The following is a 19130-nucleotide window of genomic DNA, read 5'->3' on the forward strand; positions in this document are numbered from 1 at the left end:
ACCTCCCAGTCGAACTAGAGCACCGCGCTCAATGGGCTATCAAGAAGATAAATTTTGATCTAGCAAGTGCGGGAGAGCAACGGATGTTGGACCTTCATGAGTTGGAGGAGCTTAGGATGGACGCATATGACAGTGCGAGCCTATACAAGTCCCGATCTAAGGAGTTCCATGACCGGAAGATAGAGCGGAAGGTGTTCAATGTTGGTGACAAAGTCCTCTTGTATAACTCTAGGATGAAGCTCTTCCCCGGTAAGTTGATGTCAAGATGGAGGGGTCCTTTCACTGTCAAAGATGTTTTCCCTTCCGGTGCGGTTGAGCTTTATGATTCTAGTGGGTTGCAATCCTTCGTGGTTAATGGGCAAAGGTTGAAGACATACTATGAGGGAGCCCATGTTGGTGTAATAGATGTGTTCAAATGCGGTCACAAGAGTTGAATGTGACCACGTCAAGCTATCGACGTTAAACTTAGCGCTTCCGGGAAGCAACCCGATTTTCTTGCTTTTACTAGAGTAGTTTCTTTTGCTTTAATTTTTTTTGTTGGTTTAGCTCCTAATTTGTGTGAGTTTTGTGTGCTCTTGTGTGTTTTTGTGTAGGTAGAAGACTGGTTAGAAGTCGGAATGAAGAGAGTGATGCGTGCTTTGAACGAAAAGAAAGCCTGCAGACTGCAGCAGTTAGCACGGCCGTGCCATCAGACAGCACGGCCGTGCCAGCATCCAGCACGGCCGTGCCAAATTCTGCACGGCCGTGCCAAATTCTGCACGGCCGTGCCAAACCTAAAAAGCCTACTAACATGCTAACACGGTCGTGCCATATTCAGCATGGCCGTGCCAAGAAATAGCACGGCCGTGCCATCTGAAATTCGATTCTGCAAAGTAGCCTGCCAAGCCAACACGGCCGTGCCAAATTTGGCACGGCCGTGCCAAACTTCAGCACGGCCGTGCTAATTATAGCACGGCCGTGCAGCGCGGGTTCCGGACAGTATTTCGGCTCTTTTAAACACAATTTCACTCAAACTCTCTCATTATTTCCCAACTCTCTAACACTCTTTCCTACCCTTTCTCTCTCTAAACAAACCCTAACTCCCAAACTCCTCCCCCAATTCCTCAAATCAAACCCTAATTCCCCAATTCTTCTTCAAGATTTCGGCATCCCCCTTGCATTGGAGCATTTTTTTCAAGCGATTGGAAGCAAAATTCGGCCCTCTTTGAGCTCGACACAACTCCACTTCGTGGAGTCCTCGGTGAATTCGTTCTTAAACTCATTGATTTTCGCAATTTTTGTCCAATTTTATTAGATTTTTTGAATATTTGTTGTTGAATTGTGCTTTATTGTTGCAAGTTTGGGTGATTTAGTAGTGTTAGGGTAGTACATTGCATGCTAGGATAGCTTCTTGCTTGTTAATTGGTATATTGTGCTTAATTTCTTGAATCAAACATGCCTAGAACAAAGACATCGACTAGGAGGCCGGGTCGGGACGATGCATCCTCATCCATGGCTCCACCCATGGTGGACACCATGGGTATTGTTTTTAATAACCCGTTCTTTTTGGACAAATATGTAGGCTTATCCGCTATTTCTTTACCATGCATGCTCTCACTTACAAGAGGCTACAAAGTTTTACGACCCTTTAGCCGCTAGGGCTTTAGAGATCGAAAGTGACATGATTCAATTATTTTCATTTACCAACTTCGATTCTTTCCTTACCATGCATGCTCTCACTTACAAGAGGCTTACCCTCGAATTTTTGTCTTCATTGTATGTGCACCGGGATGAGCATAACTCACCCCGGTACTTGTCTTTTCAACTGATGAACTCGGGCACCATTCAAATGTCGGTGGCCCAAGTTAATGCCGCCTTTGGGTGGACATCCGACCTGAAATATGGTCCTAAGGATGGCCACTAAAAACATTACAACTCCGGGTTGTTTTGGTGGAAAATCACGGGGAAGATGGATAGAGATCCCCGTAGGGATAAGGCGACTTCCATCGTCAATCCCGCCTTTCGGTTGTCCCACAGGACCTTCTCCTCTACTATCTTTGCTAGAGGAGATAGTTCGGGTGTAGTCTCCATTAGGGAGCTACAGTTTATTTGGCACCTCACCCGTGGGGACGGGCGTCTAGACATGGGAGCGTGGTTACTGGACCACCTCGACGGTGTAGCCCGGGGTAGGGGTGATATTACTATCGGTGGCATGATCACCATTCTTGCGCAATATAATGGGATTGATTTTTCTGACTTGCAGGCTATCCCAGGCACTACGAGGCTTGATATGCGCACCCTGAGAGCCATGTAATGGCTTGAAGGGACATCCCAGCCGGATTGCTATTTGTGGCTTGTCGGAGGCAAGCCATACGCTTACTTGCCCGATCCGTAGAGGACGGTGGTTTACAATAAGAACAACTAGATCTTCGACCCCGACTTCGCCTGGCACGAGGACGGGGGCACGGAGTATGTAGACCGCAGTTCCCAGCCTCACCAGGGGGATGAGCAGGCCCACGGGGGCCAAGGAGGTGATGATGCTGATGATGATGATGATGACGAGGAGGGTGGCCCGGATGCGGCCCAGCAGATCTCGGCGCAAGACTTCGCTTGGCTCCGCCAAGGAATGGATGATTTGAGGCTCGAGGTAGCGGGTTTGCGCCGGTCGAACGAGGATATGACCTCCGCCTTCAGAGACCTAAGGAGGATTTTTGATGATATGGCCTCCCGTTTCCCTTATGGCCCGGGCGGGCCTAGCTCGTGATCCCTTTCCTTTTCCCTTTAGTTACCTCCCTCTCCTTACTATTGTAAGTCCTTGATGTGTAAACATTGAGGACAATGTTTGATTCTATCTTGGGGGGGGGGGGTCTTACTTGTATTTAAGGATTTGGATTTTTGGTAGTTTAGTTTTTATTTGCTTTCGAAAAAAAAAAAACAAAAAAATAGAAAAAGAAAAAAAAAACAAAAACATTTACTGCTTTCCTAGAATAACCTTAACTTGTTTGCTAGTATGTCTTTCCTTTTTGCAGATTGGGAACATTCGAGATGCGGCATGAGTTTGAAGAACAATGCTATGGCCGTTAATTGGAGCTCCCGGGAAGCAAATTTGGTGAGATCTTTTCCCTTTTTTGTGTGCTTAGGATAGCTTAGTTTAGGAAGAAGTTGAATGGTTCGAGGATGTTTGATCGGTTCTAAGGAACCTGGGATGGTTGATGTTGATATCAATCGATCACTTGTTTGTCGATTGGGATTTTATGTGATTTTTATGCCTCGTTATGTGCCTTTCAACTTATTTAGTTAGCTTAGTTGGACATACGTTTGTGATAGATAGGAAAAGCTTCTGTTATGAGGATGTGTGGTTTAGCTTATATGATATGCCTCATAGTCTTTTCCTATGTTTTTGGATCATAATAAACTTGTCTAATTGCAAAATTTTGGAATATTGTTCATGTTGGATTCGAAATGTGAATGAATGTGTATGGAATGTCTATTTCCACTTAAGCCAGTGATGAATACACAGTTTAAGTCTATTGTTGATCAATGTAGACAAGTCTAGGCGAAGGGTAGGTAGATAGAACACTTTTGTCATGTGAAACTCTAGGCCTTTGGACTGTGGTAAGATGGAGTCGCTTCCCGGTTGTGGATTTGATCCCCTTGATTGGTAGTTGCTTTATTTGTTAGATCCCATGAGGTTTATTTGTTCTAGCCTTCATCGTTCTTGTTGAGTGGCATATTTGGATCCTTGATTACGCATTTTTTTATCTTTGTGTTGACTAGTAGCTCCCGAGACCGACTTGACACTTTTAAGGGATGAAGAGGGCACCTTTTTCATTTTTCTTATTTTGTTCCTTTTGTTTTGTTACAAATTGATTTTCTTTTTACATCATCTTACTTGCTAACCATGTTGAGCTTTAATTCCATTCTTGGTTAACCGTGTTACAAACCCGATGGCCAATGTTTTACCAACCCTTAGTTGTGAAGCGTTTACCTAGATAGGTTTGTTGAGCTTATTGTTTACTAATCAAGAAATAATGATTGATAGTTGGTTTGAGCAAGTTTGAAAGTGAGCCTAATTGTAAATATGTAATGTGAAATTCATTTTGCTAAAAAAAGAAAAAAAAAAGAGAAATAGAATTTAAAAAGAAAAAAAGAAGAAGAGAAAAGTCGTCCGAATTGTGAAAAAGGCAAGGACACATAAATAAAGTTTGAAGTTTGAAAAAGGTAATTTGAGTGTGTATTATATGGATAATTTGGGATGTGTAAGAATGTAAATCAATGAGATTGTGGAATGTGAATTACATCTTTTGAACTTTTGTTTTTGAGAATTGTGATTCTTGCGCTTCATTTTGGAATTAACCCCACTTTTTAAATTGTTTTCACCTACCTTACCCATTGCCAATACATTACAACCCTTTAAGACCCTTAGACTTTAGAGGTGTTCGGTTCTCAAACGGTGGAGGGAGATGCTTTTCAACCCTATGGAAAGATTATGCGTGATTGAGATGTCAAGATACCTATTATTTCCTCAAAATATTACTTTTTCCGGTTCCTTCGAGGAATCATGAGGAGCCAATTAGGGTGGTGATTTGAAGCAAAAGGGGAGGACGTGGCCGGTTTGGTTGGGTTTAGAGGGAAGCATGACTTCTTTGTTCTCTATGCTTGGTTTAGGTCTTGTTTTCATTTTGATCAACGATACCTTAGATTGTGTGTCTCGTTGCTTGTTTGAGTGAGTTTTAATTCCGTGCATGGTTGTTCTAAGAAGGATCCATTGACTTCATTCCGTGCTTAATTTGATTTATATGCAATGGCATAGTTTATTGATCTTGTGTGTGTTTCCCTTGGTTTTTGCTCGAGGACTAGCAAAAGGGTAGCTTGGGGGGTTTTGACAAGCGCACTTTAGGGCGCGCTTTAGAGCATATATTAGGATGATTTTGGATGTATTTGGGGCCGTTTTGGCCGATTATTTCCTTGTTATGCTTATGTCCCCTATATTACGTGCTTCACGGGTTTTCGGTTTGTTTTTGATGTGTTTTCAGGTAATATCAACCGAGTTTAGTCGGATCCCGAGCCCTTGATGCGTAACCGAGCTAGCCTTGACCGAAGTCCGAGGAGTTAAGGAAGTTCAAGTGTCGTGCATTGATTACATAGCACAGGCAGCACGACCGTGTTACCATAGACACACCCGTGCTGGCCTATGAGCAAGCAGCCCCAGGCAAGGCAACACGGCCGTGCAAGCCAATAGCACGGTCGTGTCAGTATTTACGCACCAGCACGGCCGTGCAGGACATTGGCACGGTCGTGCCAGATGTTGCCCGTGCTCGTGTCAGCTTCAGTATGAGCCCCGTGCTAGAGCATATTCAGCACGGCCGTGTCATTTTTAGCACGGCCGTGCCAAATTGAAGAAGAAATCCGGTTTAGCTACTGACAAGCTAGCACGGCCGTGCCAAATATAGCACGGCCGTGCTGATCCAGGGTTGACTGCGCGCTTTACTTCTCCGAATTAGAAGACGTATATAAGGCCCGACTTTAAGGAGCGTTTTTAGCAGATTTAGAGATAGTTTTTGAGAGCCTTTGTAGAGAGTTATTGGAGAAAGTTCTTGGTATTAGAGATTCATTAGTTTTCTTAAAGATTATTCTAGCGATTTTAGTTTCTTGGATTGATTTGAAGCAAGATTTGTGAAGATTCTTTGTATTATTCATTGACGACGGATATCAAGGTTCTAAACTTTTCCATTGATTCGCATCAATACAATTGGTATTATTCATTCTTGTTTATTAATCTAGCTTTATTATTCCTTAATCAGAATTTATGTTTAGATCTATGATGTTTATGGAATCTATTATTACTGTGATTATGAATATGTGTGAGTAGTTTCCTAGCTAGGGTTTCGGGATGAAACCCGGCCTAGGTAATCTATGTAATTGAGGATTGGTTTTGATAAACGGATTGTGATTAAACTGATTATATGCGATTGCATGTTAATTCATTATAATAGGAGTAGCTAACCTAGAGTCTTGAATTTGATTGCATGTTATTCTTGGTTTGAACAAGAGATTGTGAATTGAGTATTTCATTATTGAATGTGGTTTGATTATGTATCGAGTAATGTTAAGTGCATGAGAAATCCAAGCTTAGTATTGCCCGTTGTCTTCCTATCGCACGTTATTGATCAGACATATAGTCTTTGCATATCCCGTTTGTCTCTATGATTCCTTGTTGCGTAGTTACCGATGGTTTGGTGAATTCCCGTTCTCCCTAGTGTCTTAGTTTATTGATTTATTCCATCTTATTAGTAGTATTTTAGAACACCATTTTTCCATTGATTTCGAACAAGCTTAGGTTTAAGATTGATTTGCAATTACTCTCATTTCTCGTGGACCGAACCTTTATTTGCCATTGTACTTGGTTATAGGGCGTTCGTATAAGTATTGTTTGATTGAGAGTTAGATTATAGCAACCGATTTAACCCTTGTCAAGCAACACGCTAGGAAAAAGTCCTCATCTTCATCTTCCGCATCGGTACACACATATAAATCGGTGATAGTGTGGTGTTAGTAGGTTTTCCCCTCCTAACAAAGTGTAGCATGTGTATTAAGGGTGGGAACGTGGACGACGACGGGCTAAAGTATACCGTCACGATGAACCTTTCAACTCCTTATTTATTCATTATGCAAGAAGAGCCGGTGTTCGTCCAGATGAGCTGCGTTTCTACAACCGAGGTCAACTAATCACACCAACTGAGACACCATATGAAAGGGATTTTTGCAAGGACGAGGTAGTTCTTGCGTACAACACGGCAAGTAAAAATTGTAAATCATTATACAAACTCTTGATCATGACCTAAAATCATCAGTAACGGTTTGTTGTAATAGGAAGGGCAACCTGTTCCAGCCAATCCACGAGGTGTTACTTCGAACGAGAGATTGATTTTTCACATTAGTGATTTATTTGAACGAAGAAACACATTCCAGTTTAGAGCAAGACATGACACCCCCATGACAACTGTGTTCACCCGATGGGCATCTGATAATCGGGTCGATCCACAAAGAGTAAAATTGTGGCTTACAGAGTTGATTTGGATGATAGCGTAACAATCCAAGAGGCAGGAATTCGCGATAGAACTTACCTTTATGCTCACATTGAACCCGAAGGATTTTAAAGAAGGAGATTTCATCATTTCCTACGCATTAACTAAACTTATAAGTGAAGTGCTACTGTTAGTAGTAATTACTAATTAGTCATTAATTTGAAAAAGAGGAAGGCTAGTGTTAGCAGTAATTAGTTAGTAATTTGAAAAAGAATGGAAGGCTAGTGTTTGAAAAAGAATTTATTAAAGAGATTAAAACGTGTCAGTGTTTAGAACGTGGAAGGCTACTAGTACTTGTACGTTGTTAAACGCTTGTATTTATTTTGTATAAGCCTATGGATTTAAACATCGTAAATCATTTGTCCAGCTATTAGAATAGTCAAATTTTTTGTAAGACCATCAACGACGATGGGATGTGCTCTCTATGGTTTAATGTATTGGTTATGTCTCACTGATAATATATATTACTATTACTATTCACTGAGTTTTGTATTTTAATTTTCGTAACGTTATAGCAGTTTATTGTTAATATTAAATTGTATTACTAAAAAAAATAACAGTATTACTAGAAGGAATAATAATATCAAATACATATATAACTGTACAATTGTACAAGGATACAAACACGGAAAAGTTATGGCACAATTTTTGAAGCACGAATATATTTAATGGCCAAAATCGATTTCATATCAAATCAAATTAATACCAGAATTCAAATTGGGGGCACATTCATTTAAACTAACAGTATATTATGATCTTATCTCAATTTGTATTGTAACTTTACAAATAAATTACAGATTAATTCACTAATAAATTCGCCGATTTTGCAGATGAGTAGGTCGAAGCGCTGCGAATGTGGGTTTCCTGCGTGTAAGAGAACCAGTTGGACACACGACAACCCGGGGAGGAGATTCCTTTCTTGCAAATTTTACGACTTTGAAACAGGTGAGAAGAGATGCGATTTCTTTGAATGGATGGACGAAGAGGTTGTAGATTAGCAGCGGGATGTAACCAACGTCCTAATCTCTCAGAAGCAGAAGCTATCGACTGAATTGATGATCGTGAAGGCAAAAATGCAATGCTTAGAAAAAGAAAACGACCGGCTATCAAATGAAATTAAGAAGTTTAATAAGAAAAGGGGTGTCACAAGGAGGAACTATTGTAGCTCAATCATGTTATATGTAATAATATCAATGGTGGTTAGTATTGCAATGAACACCATGTTTGCTTAGCTTAGTGACTACTTATGTACTCGAGTTATCTTGTTTATGTGACATCGTATTTGTTATTTATATTTTAGAAGTTCTTCATGTTGTTTCTATTGATTGAATACAATCAAATTCTCATATTAGATTATATATAAAAAATTTGCAAATTGAAAAACAACCATTTTAAAAAAGTCATAATCATAGGGTAATCATTTTCAAAAAATCATAATCATAGACAAATTATACCATTCAACCATTTTCAATATTTGTTTGGAATACAAAATGAGAAATATGACGTTTGATCAAAATTACAGCAAAATATAACCATTTTGGGGCCACTAATATGTTAAACAACACATATTCCATCCTGCTTCACATTTTTGGCCATGGCAGGCTTCCAAAATTCTGCCAAAAAGGAATCTCCCCCAATGAACTCATAAGCGTCCTAAACCGAAATGATTTCCACACTGTGATGCATTGTAAGGGTACTTGTAGTAGAAACAAAAGGAATGAACATCCCGAAGTACGTATTACCCACTCTGGGCATGAATGAATTCATCTGGTAAAATAACCAAGTTCGCCGTAGCTTGGTCCATAGCCGATACCACAAACCCACTGGGGGGCATTTGTGCTCATGCTTGGTGGATATGAAGACCACTAATTTGCTTCTTGTCCATGGATTTAAAACAAAAAAATTATTACCCCCTGTTCCCCTCACCCAACTTAGCTACTGATTCCACACAAAGAATTCATTTTACACTTTCATGCGTACTTGGTGCTGATTCCTTAATATTAGACTTCCTTGTTTGTTTTGTTTTTAGCAGGTTAGGGTTCTTGGGCAAAGGGTTCAATCCCCTGAGAAGTGTCTTGTAAATTTTCCTGTACAACAATAGAAAGAATTTGCAAAAGCAATAGTCAGCCCTACCAAAATTCAGGTACTAAGCTTACGTTACAAATCAAGTATTTACCTGAGTGGTAAGTGGACCATTTTTGCGCTATTTATTACTGGGTCTGGTACGACCTTTCTCTGTACATGAAAGGAATCGCTTACCCCTTGGTCTATGTGGTTTTCTCTTGGATATTGGATCCCCGACTGAAATAGACTTTCCCAACAACAGAAGGACTCACATTCACCAAACTAACATTATGTGAAACCAATTGGGGTGTTTCCATTGTTATGAGCGGTGTATTATCATTAAGACCTTCCAGGTCAAGGGATATGTCTTCAAGGCCTATGGCGGACAAGTTTCCAAGAGACTCAACAACAAATCTACTCATTGTCGCAATTGGCTCTTCAACCTGATTTGGACCGTTATTGTTCACAGATGGAGATGATGCCCTATAGCCTGAATTAGAGTTACCCTTCTCTTTCTTCTTCTCCTTCTCCTTCTCTTTTTCTATGGCAGCATCCAACTTACTTTCTAGCTTGCTAATGGCTTCAAAGGCCATCTTAACATATTCTGGACGAGTAGCTACCTTCAAGCAAACACTATCAAACCGAGTCAATATTTTATCATACCTCTTCACTTCTTCCGTTTTCGTAGGGTCATGGTATGCCACCTTCACACGAGTATGACGCATGTGAATGTCTTTACGCCAACACCTTAGTAAATACTTAGATGGCACTTCAGTCACATCATTCACATCATACACCTTTAACTGATGCCTACACATGAATCCCATGACACTCAAATTGCTTGCATTCACACAAAGCATCTTTCATTTCAGGGTTGAAGTTTATAGTGTAAACTCTCTTACTCGGGCTTGGCATCTCCTTCTTCAACTCTTTCACATATTTCCATACCCTATCTTCAACCAAATGCTCCACAACAGTTTCTGATATTTGCGTTTTCTAGAGAACACTCACGTACATAAGCCTGGTACACTGCTCCTGGACCTTTTCAAACTTGGCATCAGTGTACACCTTTTGAAAGGCTCTCTCCTATTCAAAGTCGGTAATGAGTTGTCTCACCCTTATGGCACTATTTGCATCTGTTTCTTTCTCCGCGTTTGTCCTATTTTCCATGGCATCGAAGTACCTCTCTGCAAACTCAAACAACCGAGTGTCCCTCTTCACATACTTATCAAAAAAGCTATTAATGCTCTCAGAACGCTGCGTAGTTTTCATTCTAGCCCAAAATAGGTGTTTTGTATATGCGCGGATCCACATATGTCTCATCAAAAAGACCTAACACATTAACGAATACAAATATAGATATATTCAGTCTCTAAAGTGTTACACAATGCTTAGGCCTAACAAATTCACATATATACATACATTCAGTGGCAGAAAAAAGAAACAGACCTTTTAAGTTTTTCAATGTGAGGTTTAATTGGATTCTACTACAAAGTTAAATTGTGGGGATTACTCATAGAAATTGCTAAGGAATATTCACCTACCAAATTGCAATTTTCATAGCCCAGAAAATCAAGAGTAACAATTCAAAAGGACATATTGTGTTCAAGCATGAATTTGAACTTTCACTTCCCAGCCAAAACATTTTGCAGAAAAAATAGCCATTCACCGAACAGAACATTAACCATGTATAAACAATAAGAACAGAACACAACAGAACAACCCACAAATTTAAAATTAGTAAAGTAGTTTATAAGTAAATTATGATAAAAACCACTACTAATTATCTAACCTGATAGCCATTCATCCTTTCCAAGACTATAGGACTCAATTGCTACAGTCCAATTTACCTCTCCAGTTAAACTATCGTAGATAACATTGTGTAGCACATCATGGAATTCCTGGTACTTCGCGTAACTACCCAACTTGTTACCGTTATTCAAAATATGCCATAAACACCACTTGTGCTTGGCACTTGGCATCACTATACTCAGGGCCTTCCTCATTGTCGCTTACTAGTTAGTTAAAATCCCCCGAAAACCTTGCCACCCATGCAATCTAGCCAGTTCGTGAATAGCCACACAAAAGTATCAGTGTCCTCGTGAGACACAAGGGCACACCCTAACAACATAGTCTGCCCATGGTGATTAACACCAACAAAATTGGAAAACGGTAGCTCGTATTAATTTGTAACGTATGTCGAGTCAAAACACACAACATCCCCAAACTTCCTTCTAATAGTTGTAGTTATTTCATCTTGCCGATACATTGAGATGTATCGGCACTTTCGAGGAGTGGGATTATGATTTCCATGTTTGATCACAGCCTTCCTAACTTCCCACGAACCATCATCTCTACAAGCTGCCCTCATCTCCACTAGACAACCACATTTCTTCGTCTTCCTTTGGTTTAGCTCCAAAGATAGCCCACCACCATATACCCTCTTCCCATTCACCCGGCGCCGCAAGTCTGGCTTGCCACCAAAAATTCACACCTCCATATGTAGCTCCTCCTCTTACTTTTTTCTGTCTTCCCTTTCTCAATTTAAAAATTTCCAGAGGCTCAAAATACACCAAAGCCGAGCTGCTTTCCATACTGCCTGAAAAACTTTTCTGCATCCTCCTAACTACTGAAAACCATAGCAGGTTCAGGGTGGTCTAGTAGATCCTCATACACCCCTTCTTCACTCTCCACAACACATCGTGCAGGTGTCGATCCATCCTCCGGCACACAACTCAATACATTATGGATTGGTGTATTAGACATCACTTCTTGCCAAGTAATTAAACAACACATTTACTCACACAAAATTTCACAAAACCTAACTTCTATTATAAATGAAACACTCCTGCCTTTAAATTTAGAATACCAAGACTAACTACCTATCCATATTAACCAATAATATTAACTACAAATAGTAAGAACAAACAAACATTGCTATCCATTAACAATCATTAATATGCATTGACAATAGTTCCAACATCACGTAGAACCAACTAAAATCAGTAACTCACAATTCACTGCTCAACAATGCATTTGCTATATACTCTCAATACAAATTCAATACTCAACACAAAATCACAACCATCCCAACTCAAATGAAAATCACATACCCAACTCACAACTGGGTTCCAACATTCACAATTAATACAAAATTCATAATTCCCAACTCACATTCCACATTTCACAATTCAGAATTTAAGGAGTCAAAGGTCACAATACTAACAGCATTTGCATGAATTAATACACACTTAAACCAGCCCCCCAAACCTTTTAGGATCTAAGTCCCCTACCACTTTTCAGGATCTTTCAGGTTCTAAGTTCAGTCAAAAATAGTTGACATACTAGGAAAGTAATTAATTCATTCAATACCAAAAATTACACACCAGATCCAATCATTCAAGTTAACCAGAATAGAACGAGAAACAAAATAACCTCCGTTTCTTCCGCTTCCAACTCAATTAGTTCAATTCCTTGCTCCAAATCGAGTGGTTCACCAATTACCGCAGGATCTTCAACCTCCATTGATAACCTAAAACATAAAAGTTAAATTAAAAACCCAACTACCATTATTTTGAATGGCGAAACATAACTACTTTGTCAATAACAATACCTTACCCTGTTCACTTCAACACAAAGATATGAAGAACGGAGCTTCAAAAAAAGGTGATTTGTTGCCTGAGTAACAATACCTTACCCTGTTCCCTTCGACCCAAAGAGATGGACAACGGAGGTGCAAAATTTGGTGATTATTTGCCCGAGTAACTTAAGCACCACGCCTAAAATTTGGTACAGATTGCTCGCCTCAAGCTCCGTCGTGGTCGAGAAGAGTTTCGCGGGAAAGGGGATATAAGGATCTAAAAATGGCTTATAATTTTTTTACGGCTATTTCACCAAATGCCACTAAGCAATTGCGAAATTTACCAAATGCCATGAGCCTTTTCCAAATTCACCAAATGCCACCGAGGTTTACAAAAATTCACCGAGTGCCATTAATGACTGACGGCCGTTAGTTGACCCCACCACTTGCCACGGGTCACTTTCTAATTGGTTAGTTTTGACAAAAATAATATTTTTTTTAAAAAAAATGAAAAACAATTAAAAAAAATTAAAAAAAACCACCCAGCCACCACCCCTTCCACCACCCGCTCCCTGCCGCCGGCGACCTGCACCCTCACCGGCAGGCGTTCCGGCGGCCGCCGAAGCAAGCCCTCCCCCTCCCCTCCTCTTTCCCGTCGCGAAACCCCTCCTCTCCAACAATTCTCGCTGGAGATGGCAACTCTGATTCCGGGAACTCATCGGAAAACTCTACTCAAGTTCCTTTTGCGAACTCCTTTTCTGCTGCTATGACTGTTTCAATAGGTGTTGGCCTCGATCTGGTGGTTCACACCCCAAATTCAGGCGTGCAAACTCTCGAAAATAGGGGGAGAAGCCCACCTTCTGCTCGAATCTCAGAAGGCTTATTTAATCAACCTTTTTCCCTCTTTGTTACTGGTTTAACTTTTGAAGTTGCAGTTCGCAGAACCCTAGATTTCAGTGAATTCAAGCTGTAAGGGAGAATACGGTTCCGTCAACGGAGGAGAGAGAAATTCTGGTGATTAATGGAGTGGATAGCTTGAAATTGAACGGAAATGGTAATAGAAACGGAAATGCTTCGATTCTGGTGTGAGGAAAGGGGGTGCGAGGAAAGGGAGGGGAAGGGGGCTGCTGGAATGGCTGGTGGCACTGAAATCGGAAGGGGAGGGGTGGGGTGGCCGAAATCATAAAGGGGAGGTGCGCCTGCCGGTGCTGGTTGATGGGGTTCGGTAGTAAGGGGGTTTGGCGGTGGGGTGGCCGGAATGACTGGCTGGCAGCAGGTTTTTTTTAAAAAAAAAAAAATTTAAATTTTTTGTTATTTTTTTCTATTTTTTGTTATTTTTTTAATAACGGACCAATCAAAGGGTGACACGTGGCAAGTGGTGGGGTCAACTAACTGCCGTCAGTCATTAATGGCACTCGGTGAAATTTTGTAAAACTCGGTGGCATTTGGTGAATTTGGAAAAGGCTCATGGCATTTGGTGAATTTTGCAATTGCTCAGTGGCATTTGGTGAAATAGTCGTTTTTTTTACCCCTGCCCTATTCCTTTTTACTAAACAAAATATCATTCCCCTTTATAAAAAACGAAAATTATATTTTTTTCGGCTATTTCACCAAATGTCATCCAACTTTTTTAAAATTCACCAAATGCCATTAAGGTTTCCAAAAATTCACCAAATGCCACACTTTCCATACAATAACTAAACATGCCACTGCCGTTAGTTGACCGTTAACCTCTCTCCCTCTTGCCACATATACCATTCTGATTAGTCTGTTTTTAAAAAAATTAATAATTTAAAAAATATATATATATCTATATATAAATAAAAACAAAAAAAAACAAAAATATATATAAACAAAAAAAAAGAAAAACAAAAAAAAGAAAAACCAGCCACTGCCACCACCCCTCGCTTCCCACCACCGCCGCCCAGGATACCCCACCCCACCGACAACCTACATCCTCCCCGGTGGGCGCGCCGGCGGCGCCCGACCGCCTCCCTTTCCACTCTTCTTTCCCCGTGGCGACCCACCCACCCGTTTTATAACCTCTAACTCGAAACTCCTCCCCCCACCCTCCACCACCACAAACAACCCCCTCCTCCCTTTTCCCCACCCAGAAATAACCCCTAGACATCTACGAGGGTGGAGAAGGGCCACGACTGTAGGGTTTCGTAGTGACCCGACACTACGCGGAAGGAAACCCACCAAGACCCGCCCCTTAATTAAAGCAATTAAACAAGCATAATAAACTTAATCAAACAAGATTAAGGACAAGAAATATACCTTTGACGCGTGCTTCGCTCCTAAAGAGCTCTTACTTCAAAATCCCGAAAAGACGAGATCTCCGACGGATCGTACCCTCGACCTGACCCGAGCGTCCTAAGTCTTGAAGGTTAGTCAAGACCCGGACAAAATAACTATGAGTTTTACGAATCAAAGGTTTACTCTTTTCAAGAGTTGCCTTTTTAATTCCACTCAAGGTTGTATTCTCTAAATCCCAACCAAGTGGGTATTTATAGAGAATGGGGACTTGAAACCTCTTTTCATGATCAATGTGGGATCATGTGCAATTCCAATAATTTATTTAATTCTAAAATAATAATTATGCAAAACAATCACAAGCCAACAAGTGGTAAAAGGAGAGAATGGGTTAGGTAAGGACCATATCCCATGGGGGGGACCATTGCCTTTCTCCCCAAGGGAAGCTTGGTGGCTTTGGTCCCCACTTCCCCTTCAAACTGCCACTTGCAAGGCAGCTAGGCTTGCTGCCACCTGGCGCTGCCAGCACGCACAGCCAGCTAGCTTGCTTGGCTGGCGCACCATACATCACGCACCAATCTGCCCAGCGCCACTATCGCACGCACAGCATGCATCGCCCAGCTAGCACTTGCTAGGCATCGCTGGCGCTGGTGCCTCGCTGCCGCAGGCATACGCACACACATATGCGTGGTGCTGCCTTGTTGCTATCGTAGGCACACACACACGCATATGCGTGGTGCTGCCTTGCCATCGCATGCGTAACCATGCATCGCCCAGCTTGTGTCTGCTGGGCATCGCTGATGCTGGCCCTCGCATCCCATGCATTGGCTGGTCGCACATGCCTCGCATCAGCCATGCGCCATGAACCAGCCATGCGCCACGCACCACGCACTGCCAGCCCACTCGCATCAATGCGCCTGTGGTACGAGGCTGCTTGTGCGAGGCCTGGCATCACGCTGGCGCGCAGCCTCTCGCATGTGCTGCGATGCTTGGTGCTGCCATGCGAAGGCTAGCACTCAAGCACACGCACATGGCGCGTCATTGCCAGGCAGCCAACCATGCCAGCACTTGGTGCTTGCGATGGTGCTGCCAAGCCAGGCACGCACGCACGCAGCACCTAGTGCTTGCCATGGTGCGCCTGGTGCGGCCATTGCCTGCGATAGGCGCCACATGCACCCAGGCACCACGCTAGCATGCTTGCTAGCTGCTATGGGCTGCCTGGTGTCTGTGTGGCTTGCGATAGCTGCCATGCGCACCTAGGCACCCATGCTAGCTTGCGATGGGCTGCTAAGGTGCACCTAGGCTACGATGGTGCCTAGCACACCATGGTGCGCCTAGCACACACATGGTGCACCTAGGCATGCTATGAGCTAGCCTAGCCTAGCTACGGCTACGCTCATACTTGTTGCTTGTGATTTTGCGACGCTCTGTATCGACGCCCTAGGCTCGATTTCCGACGTCTGTATTCGTAAAACTCTGTCGACTCATTAAATCCTTTCGGATCAATTCGACGTCTCGGATCGGAGATTCGTTGGGTTCGACCCGAAGGGTTCATTTAAGATTAAGCTGTAATATCAATTGTACCTTGATATTACTGATCGGAAGCGGCCTCCACCTAGGCATTCCGATCACTTGACCTTACTGAAGAATTAGCTCTGTAATAATTCTGAACCCTCTATCGGAATAATACACTTGTTGGAAGGACACCATTCCTTTCAATCTCCCACTTGTCCTTCCGGACAAGTGTGCATATTGTGTATAGCTCATTTCCTTTGTCACTTAATGTTTCTTCGTGAACTATAAGGTAAGATTCTTTGTCATCCTTATTACGTTCAGAAGTGTTTCTCAATCTCCGAGTTCGACTGTCAATAAGCAGATGATTTCTAAAATCCATCTGAGCATGGCCATGCATTTTACAGTCTCACTCTTCGAGCGGCCTTTTAAACAACAAAACATTTTCCCTATTATTAGTAGGGGGACAATCCCAGTCTTGTATTGTAAGTTCTTCTTACTAAGAGGACATAGACTCCCGAGTGTTCCCGTTATGATCCCCAGTTACGGCAGACGTTAGGAAACATCAAAGAGCCTAGTACTCAAACAAGAAAACTTCACAGTACTCATGGTCTGAGGAAATAAGTTCCGATAGCCATAATGAGAAATGTACTTATGACAAAATTTAAATTTTCTTAAAGTACTCTCATAGGTCTTATCCAGTACAATTCTAAACTGTACCTGTGCAAATGATTTATGACTGTCACGTCCTCGCAGCACAAGAAACGGTGCTGTAAATCATACTACACACTAATCTATTGCGGTCATCAATCGTCCATTTGTTAGATGACCTCGATTAGGGATACTTTTCGATTTAATATTCAATGTTCACTTAACAGGTGTTTCTTTATCCAAGACATGGTCTTGATACCCTGTTTTGAATATGTTAGTAAATCGAATGGACTCATTATTTAATTCTAAACCACAATTAAATAGTAATGGAGTGAATGATAATTTTGCACAAAAATTAATTACTCCATTAATGAATGGTTTTAGTACAGTGTCTTACATTAAATCAACCCTGTTTAATTAAAACACTTGTGCAGGGAATATCAAAGCCAATCTCCTATGTGTTTGATTCCCATTGCCTCAACGTATTTGTTGTGTTTCACTTGAGGCAGAGGTTTAGTCAAAGGATCGGCTACATTATCATTCGTGCCGATCTTACAAATTCTGATTTCACCTTCAGATTTCCATTCCCTTATCATGTGAAATCGCCTTTGCACGTGTTTGACCTTCTGGTGTTCTCTCGGCTCTCTGGCCTGGGCGATAGCTCCACTATTATCACAATAGAGGTCTATCGATCCCTTGATTGAGGGTACAACACCAAGTTCACTGATGAACTTGCGAATCCAAACAGCTTCCTTGGCAGCTTCCAAAGCGGCCAAGTACTCGGCTTCAGTTGTAAAGTCTGCAGTGGTGCTCTGCTTGGCACTCTTCCAGCTGAACGCTCCTCCTTTCAGACAGAATATATACCCCGACTGTGACTTGAAGTCGTCTCTGTCAGTTTGGAAGCTAGCGTCGGTGTAACCTTCAACAACCAGTTCTTTGTGGCCTCCATACACCAGGAATTTATCCTTGATCCTTTTCAGGTACTTAAGGATATTCTTGGCCGCAGTCCAATGCGCCTCTCCTGGGTTCGATTGATATCGACTCGTTGCACTCAGGGCATACAATACATCTGGCCTTGTACATATCATTGCATACATGATCGATCCGATTAGCGAAGCATATGGGATCTGATTCATTCTTTCTCGCTCAACAGGTGTCTGTGGACACTGTTTCTTGCTGAGAGTTATGCCGTGGGACATGGGTAAATGCCCTCTTTTGGCATTTTCCATGTTGAATCGAGCCAGTACCTTATCAATGTAAGTACTCTGGCTTAATGCAATCATCCTCTTAGATCTATCCCTGTAGATCTTGATGCCCAATATGTACTGTGCCTCTCCTAAGTCCTTCTTTGAAAAGCACTTTCCCAACCAGCCCTTTACGGACTCCAACAATTTTGTGCTGTTTCCAATGAGCAGTATGTCATCGACATACAGGACTAGGAATGCAATATCACTCCCACTGACCTTCTTGTATACACAAGACTCATCTGGATTCTTTATAAACCAAACTTGCTGATGGCTTCATCAAATCGCAGATTCCAACTTCTGTTGGCTTGCTTTAGTCCATAAATGGACTTCTTCAGCTTGCAAACCTTTCCAGCGTTTCCTGGATTGACAAAACCCTCTGGCTGTGTCATATACACAGTTTCTTCCAAAACCCCATTAAGGAAGGCGGTTTTGACATCCATTTGCCATATTTCGTAATCGTAATATGCAGCAATCGCTAGGATAATCCGGACGGACTTTAGCATTGCAACTGGTGAAAAAGTTTCATCATAGTCAATCCCGTGGACTTGTCTATAACCTTTTGCCACCAGTCTAGCTTTGTATATCGATACATTTCCATCTTTGTCTGTCTTCATTTTGAAGATCCATTTGCATCCAATGGGTGTATAACCCTCGGGCAAATTCACCAAGTCCCAGACTTGATTTTCAGACATGGAGTCCATCTCGGATTTCATGGCCTCTTGCCATTTTGCAGAGTCGGGGCTCGTCATAGCT

At 41.8% G+C, this 19130-nt stretch overlaps 1 long non-coding RNA gene across 1 annotated transcript; it reads right to left on the minus strand.

Moving 5' to 3' along the window:
- Nucleotides 1–8515: 8515 nt before the first annotated feature.
- Nucleotides 8516–14059, minus strand: LOC110706050. The gene is made up of 4 exons (XR_002508204.1): nucleotides 12750–14059; nucleotides 12567–12663; nucleotides 9244–10463; nucleotides 8516–9154 (listed from the first exon to the last, which is right to left on the minus strand). It is a non-coding gene; the product is annotated as an uncharacterized LOC110706050 (long non-coding RNA).
- Nucleotides 14060–19130: the final 5071 nt, after the last annotated feature.

This window comes from Chenopodium quinoa, unplaced genomic scaffold (genome assembly GCF_001683475.1).
Source record: "Chenopodium quinoa cultivar QQ74 unplaced genomic scaffold, ASM168347v1, whole genome shotgun sequence".
Classification (NCBI taxonomy): Eukaryota; Viridiplantae; Streptophyta; class Magnoliopsida; order Caryophyllales; family Amaranthaceae; genus Chenopodium; species Chenopodium quinoa.